The following is a 6,728-nucleotide window of genomic DNA, read 5'->3' on the forward strand; positions in this document are numbered from 1 at the left end:
ATTAGATCTCATATGGAGATGTTTAGTGCAGTAGAATGGAAAAAATCGAATGCAACTACACAAGAACTAGTCTGTAACTGTTGTTCGGAATCAGTTTTGCGCAGTGTTAACTGAAACATGGATATCTGACTCATACGGACTCCCTTTTGGCTCCACAAGTAGTCAAAATGTTTCTGACGACCAGATGCTTCAAAGGATTCTTTCATGAGGAACTGCTAGAGAACTTTTCTTAAGGATTTATTCAGAAACTTGTATAGAAACTTTCTTAATGAGCACTTGACAAACGCATTTCGACAACATACACAAAGTCCCAGCTATGAACCTAGTGCATCATCATAACTAAGGTCTTTTGCATTTCCCTAAAAGTAATTGGATCTCATATGGAGATGTTTAGTGAAGTAGAATGGAAAAAATCGAATGCAACTACACAAGAACTAGTCTGTAACTGTTGTTCGGAATCACTTTTGCGCTGTGTTAACTGAAACATGGATATCTGACTCATACGGAGTCCGTTTTGGCTCCACAAGTAGGCAAAACGTTTGTGACGACCAGATGCTTCAAAGGATTCTTTCATGGGGAACTACTGGAGAACTTTTCTTAAGGATTTATTCAGAAACTTGTATAGAAACTTTCTTAATGAGCACTTGACAAACGCATTTCGACAACATACACAAAGTCCCAGCTATGGACCTAGTGCATCATCATAACTAAGGTCTTTTGCATTTCCCTAAAAGTAATTGGATCTCATATGGAGATGTTTAGTGAAGTAGAATGGAAAAAATCGAATGCAACTACAGAAGAACTAGTCTGTAACTGTCGTTCGGAATCAGTTTTGCGCAGTGTTAACTGAAACATGGATATCTGACTCATACGGAGTCCCTTTTGGCTCCACAAGTAGTCAAAATCCCAGCTATGGACCTAGTGCATCATCATAACTGAGGTCTCTTGCATTTCCCTACAAGTAATTGGACCTCATATGGATATGTTTAGTGAAGTAGAAAGGAAAAAAACGAATGCAACTACACAAGAACTAGTCTGTAACTGTCGTTCGGAATCAGTTTTGCGCAGTGTTAACTGAAACATGGATATCTGACTCATACGAAGTCCGTTTTAGCTCCACAAGTAGGAAAAACGTTTGTGACGACCAGATGCTTCAAAGGATTCTTTCATGGGGAACTGCTGAAGAACTTTTCTTAAGGATTTATTCAGAAACTTGTATAGAAACTTTCTTAACGAGCACTCGACAAACGCATTTCGACAACATACACAAAGTCCCAGCTATGGACCTAGTGCATCATCATAACTAAGGTCTTTTGCACTTCCCTACAAGTAATTGGATCTCATATGGAGATGTTTAGTGAAGTATAATGGAAAAAATCAAATGCAACTACACAAGAACAAGTCTGTACCTGTCGTTCGGAATCAGTTTTGCGCAGTGTTAACAGAAACATGGATATCTGACTCATACGGAATCCGTTTTGGCTGCACAAGTAGGCAAAACGTTTGTGATGACCAGATTCTTCAAAGGATTCTTTCATCGGGAACTTTTGGAGAACTTTTCTTAAGGATTTCATTCAGAAACTTGTATAGAAACTTTCTTAATGAGCACTCGAGAAACGCATTTCGAGAACATACACAAAGTCCCAGCTATGGACCTAGTGCATCATCATAACTGAGGTGTCTTGCATTTCCCTAAAAGTAATTGGATCTCATATGGAGATGTTTAGTGAAGTAGATCTAAAAAATCGAATGCAACTACACAAGAACTAGTCTGTAACTGTTGTTCGGAATCACTTTTGCGCTGTGTTAACTAAAACATGGATATCCGACTCATACGGAGTCCCTTTTGGCTCCACAAGTAGTCAAAACGTTTGTGACGACCAGATGCTTCAAAGGATTCTTTCATAGGGAACTTTGGATAAATTTTCTTAAGGAGTTCGTTCAGAAACTTGTATAGAATCTTTCGTAACGAGCACTCGACAAACGCATTTCGAGAACATACACAAAGTCCCAGCTATGGACCTAGTGCATCATCATAACTGAGGTCTCTTGCATTTCCCTACAAGTAATTGGATCTCATATGGAGATGTTTAGTGAAGTAGAATGGAAAAAGTCGAATGCAACTACACAAGAACTAGTCTGTAACTGTCGTTCGGAATCAGTTTTGCGCAGTGTTTACTGAAACATGGATATCTGACTCATACGGAGTCCGTTTTGGCTCCACAAGTAGGCAAAACGTTTGTGACGACTAGATGCTTCAAAGGATTCTTTCATAGGGAACTTTTGGAGAACTTTTCTTAAGGAGTTCATTCAGAAACTTGTATAGAAACTTTCTTAATGAGCACTCGACAAACGCATTTCGAGAACATACACAAAGTCCTAGCTGTGGACCTAGTGGATCATCATACCTGAGGTCTCTTGCATTTCCCTACAAGTAATTTGATCTTACATGGAGATGTTTAGTGAAGTAGAATGGAAAAAATTGAATGCAACTACATAAAAACTAGTCTGTAACTGTCGTTCGGAATCAGTTTTGCGCAGTGTTAACTGAAACAAGGATATCTGAGTCATACGGAGTCCGCCTTGGCTCCGCAAGTAGTCAAAACGTTTGTGACGACCAGATGCTTCAAGTGATTCTTTCATAGGGAAATTTTGGAGAACTTTTCATAATGATTTCGTTCAGAAACTTGTACATAAACTTTCATAATGAGCACTCGACAAACGCATTTCGAGAACATACACAAAGTCCCAGCTATGGACCTAGTGCATCATCATAACTGAGGTCTCTTGCATTTCCCTACAAGTAATTGGATCTCATATGGAGATGTTTAGTGAAGTAGAATGGAAAAAATCGATTGCAACTACACGAGAACTAGTCTGTAACTGTCGTTCGGAATCAGTTTTACGCAGTGTTAACAGAAACATGGATATCTGCCTCATACGGAATCCGTTTTGGCTGCACAAGTAGGCAAAACGTTTGTGACGACCAAATGCTACAAAGGATTCTTTCATAGGTAACTTTTGGAGAACTTTTCTTAAGGATTTCATTCAGAAACTTGTATAGAAACTTTCTTAATGAGCACTCGAGAAACGCATTTCGAGAACATACACAAAGTCCCAGCTATGGTCCTAGTGCATCATCATAACTGAGGTGTCTTGCATTTCCCTAAAAGTAATTGGATCTCATATGGAGATGTTTAGTGAAGTAGAATCTAAAAAATCGAATGCAACTACACAAGAACTAGTCTGTAACTGTTGTTCGGAATCACTTTTGCGCAGTGTTAACTGAAACATGGATATCTGACTCATACGAAGTCCGTTTTGGCTCCACAAGTAGGCAAAACGTTTGTGACGACCAGATGCTTCAAAGGATTCTTACATGGGGAACTGCTGAAGAACGTTTCTTAAGGATTTATTCAGAAACTTGTATAGAAACTTTCTTAACGAGCACTCGACAAACGCATTTCGACAACATACACAAAGTCCCAGCTATGGACCTAGTGCATCATCATAACTAAGGTCTTTTGCATTTCCCTACAAGTAATTGGATCTCATATGGAGATGTTTAGTGAAGTATAATGGAAAAAATCAAATGCAACTACACAAGAACAAGTCTGTATCTGTCGTTCGGAATCAGTTTTGCGCAGTGTTAACAGAAACATGGATATCTGACTCATACGGAATCCGTTTTGGCTGCACAAGTAGGCAAAACGTTTGTGATGACCAGATGCTTCAAAGGATTCTTTCATCGGGAACTTTTGGAGAACTTTTCTTAAGGATTTCATTCAGAAACTTGTATAGAAACTTTCTTAATGAGCACTCGAGAAACGCATTTCGAGAACATACACAAAGTCCCAGCTATGGACCTAGTGCATCATCATAACTGAGGTGTCTTGCATTTCCCTAAAAGTAATTGGATCTCATATGGATATGTTTAGTGAAGTAGATCTAAAAAATCGAATGCAACTACACAAGAACTAGTCTGTAACTGTTGTTCGAAATCACTTTTGCGCAGTGTTAACTGAAACATGGATATCCGACTCATACTGAGTCCCTTGGTGCTCCACAAGTAGTCAAAACGTATGTGACGACCAGATGCTTCAAAAAATTCTTTCATAGGGAACTTTGGATAACTTTTCTTAAGGAGTTCGTTCAGAAACTTGTATAGAAACTTTCGTAACGAGCACTCGACAAACGCATTTCGAGAACATACACAAAGTCCCAGCTATGGACCTAGTGCATCATCATAACTGAGGTCTCTTGCATTTCCCTACAAGTAATTGGATCTCATATGGAGATGTTTAGTGAAGTAGAATGGAAAAAGTCGAATGCAACTACACAAGAACTAGTCTGTAACTGTCGTTCGGAATCAGTTTTGCGCAGTGTTTACTGAAACATGGATATCTGACTCATACGGAGTCCGTTTTGGATCCACAAGTAGGCAAAACGTTTGTGACGACTAGATGCTTCAAAGGATTCTTTCATAGGGAACTTTTGGAGAACTTTTCTTAAGGAGTTCATTCAGAAACTTGTATAGAAACTTTCTTAATGAGCACTCGACAAACGCATTTCGAGAACATACACAAAGTCCTAGCTGTGGACCTAGTGCATCATCATACCTGAGGTCTCTTGCTTTTCCCTACAAGTAATTGGATATCGCATGGAGATGTTTAGTGAAGTAGAATGGAAAAAATTGAATGCACCTACAGAAGAACTAGTCTGTCACTATCGTTCGGAATCAGTTTTGCGCAGTGTTAACTAAAATATGGATATCTGACTCATACGGAGTCCGCTTTGGCTCCACAAGTAGTCAAAATGTTTGTGACGACCAGATGCTTCAAAGGATTCTTTCATAGGGAACTTTTCTTAATGAGTTCGTTTAGAAAACTTGTATAGAAACTTTCTTAATGAGCACTCGACAAACGCATCTCGAGAAGATACACAAAGTCCCATCTATGGACCTAGTGCGTCATCATAACTGAGGTCTCTTGCATTTCCCTACAAGTAATTGGATCTCATATGGAGATGTTTAGTGAAGTAGAATGGAAAAAATCGAATGCAACTACACAAGAACTAGTCTGTAACTTTCGTTCGGAATAAGTTTTGCACAGTGTTAACTGAAACATGGATATCTGACTCATACGGAGTCCGTTTTGGCTCCACAAGTAGTGAAAACGTTTGTGACGACCAGATTCTTCAAAGGTTTCTTTCATAGGGAACTTTTGGAGAACTTTTCTTCAGGAGTTCATTCAGAAACTTGTACAGAAACTTTCAAAATGAACACTCGACAAACGCATTTCAAGAACATACACAAAGTCCCAGCTATGGACCTAGTGCATCATCATAACTGAGGTCTCTTGAATTTTGCTACAAGTAATTGGATCTCATATGGAGATGTTTAATCAAGTAGAATGGAAAAAATTGAATGCAACTACACAAGACCTAGTCTGTAACTGTCGTTCGGAATCATCTTTGCGCAGTGTTAACTGAAACATGGATATCTGACTCATACGGATTCCGTTTGGGCTCCACAAGTAGTCAAAACGTTTGTGACGACCAAATGCTTCAAAGGATTCTTGCATAGGGAACTTTTGGAGAACTTTTCTTAAGGAGTTCCTTCAGAAACTTGTATAGAAACTTTCTTAATGAGAACTCGACAAACGCATTTCGAGAACATACACAAATTCCCAGCTATGGACCTCGTGCATCATCATAATTGAGGTCTCTTGCATTTCCCTACAAGTAATTGGATCTCACATGGAGATGTTTAGTGAAGTAGAATGGAAAAAATCGAATGCAACTACACAAGAACTAGTCTGTAACTGTCGTTCGGAATCAGTTTTGCACCGTGTTAACTGAAACATGGATATTTGACTCATACGGAGTCCGTTTTGGCTCCAAAAGTAGTGAAACCGTTTGTGACGACCAGATTCTTCAAAGGATTCTTTCATAGGGAACTTTTGGAGAACTTTTCTTAAGGAGTTCGTTCAGAAACTTGTACAGAAACTTTCTTAATGAACACTCGACAAACGCATTTCGAGAACATACAAAAAGTCCCAGCTATGGACCTAGTGCGTCATCATAACTGAGGTCTCTTGCATTTAGCTACAAGTAATTGGATCTCATATGGAGATGTTTAGTGAAGTAGAATGGAAAAAATTGAATGCACCTACAGAAGAACTAGTCTGTCACTATCGTTCGGAATCAGTTTTGCGGAGTGTTAACTAAAATATGGATATCTGACTCATACGGAGTCCGCTTTGGCTCCATAAGTAGTCAAAATGTTTGTGACGACCAGATGCTTCAAAGGATTCTTTCATAGGGAACTTTTCTTAATGAGTTCGTTTAGAAAACTTGTATAGAAACTTTCTTAATGAGCACTCGACAAACGCATCTCGAGAAGATACACAAAGTCCCATCTATGGACCTAGTGCGTCATCATAACTGAGGTCTCTTGCATTTCCCTACAAGTAATTGGATCTCATATGGAGATGTTTAGTGAAGTAGAATGGAAAAAATCGAATGCAACTACACAAGAACTAGTCTGTAACTTTCGTTCGGAATAAGTTTTGCACAGTGTTAACTGAAACATGGATATCTGACTCATACGGAGTCCGTTTTGGCTCCACAAGTAGTGAAAACGTTTGTGACGACCAGATTCTTCAAAGGTTTCTTTCATAGGGAACTTTTGGAGAACTTTTCTTCAGGAGTTCATTCAGAAACTTGTA

Source organism: Triticum aestivum, chromosome 4D (assembly GCF_018294505.1).
Source record: "Triticum aestivum cultivar Chinese Spring chromosome 4D, IWGSC CS RefSeq v2.1, whole genome shotgun sequence".
Lineage (NCBI taxonomy): Eukaryota > Viridiplantae > Streptophyta > Magnoliopsida > Poales > Poaceae > Triticum > Triticum aestivum.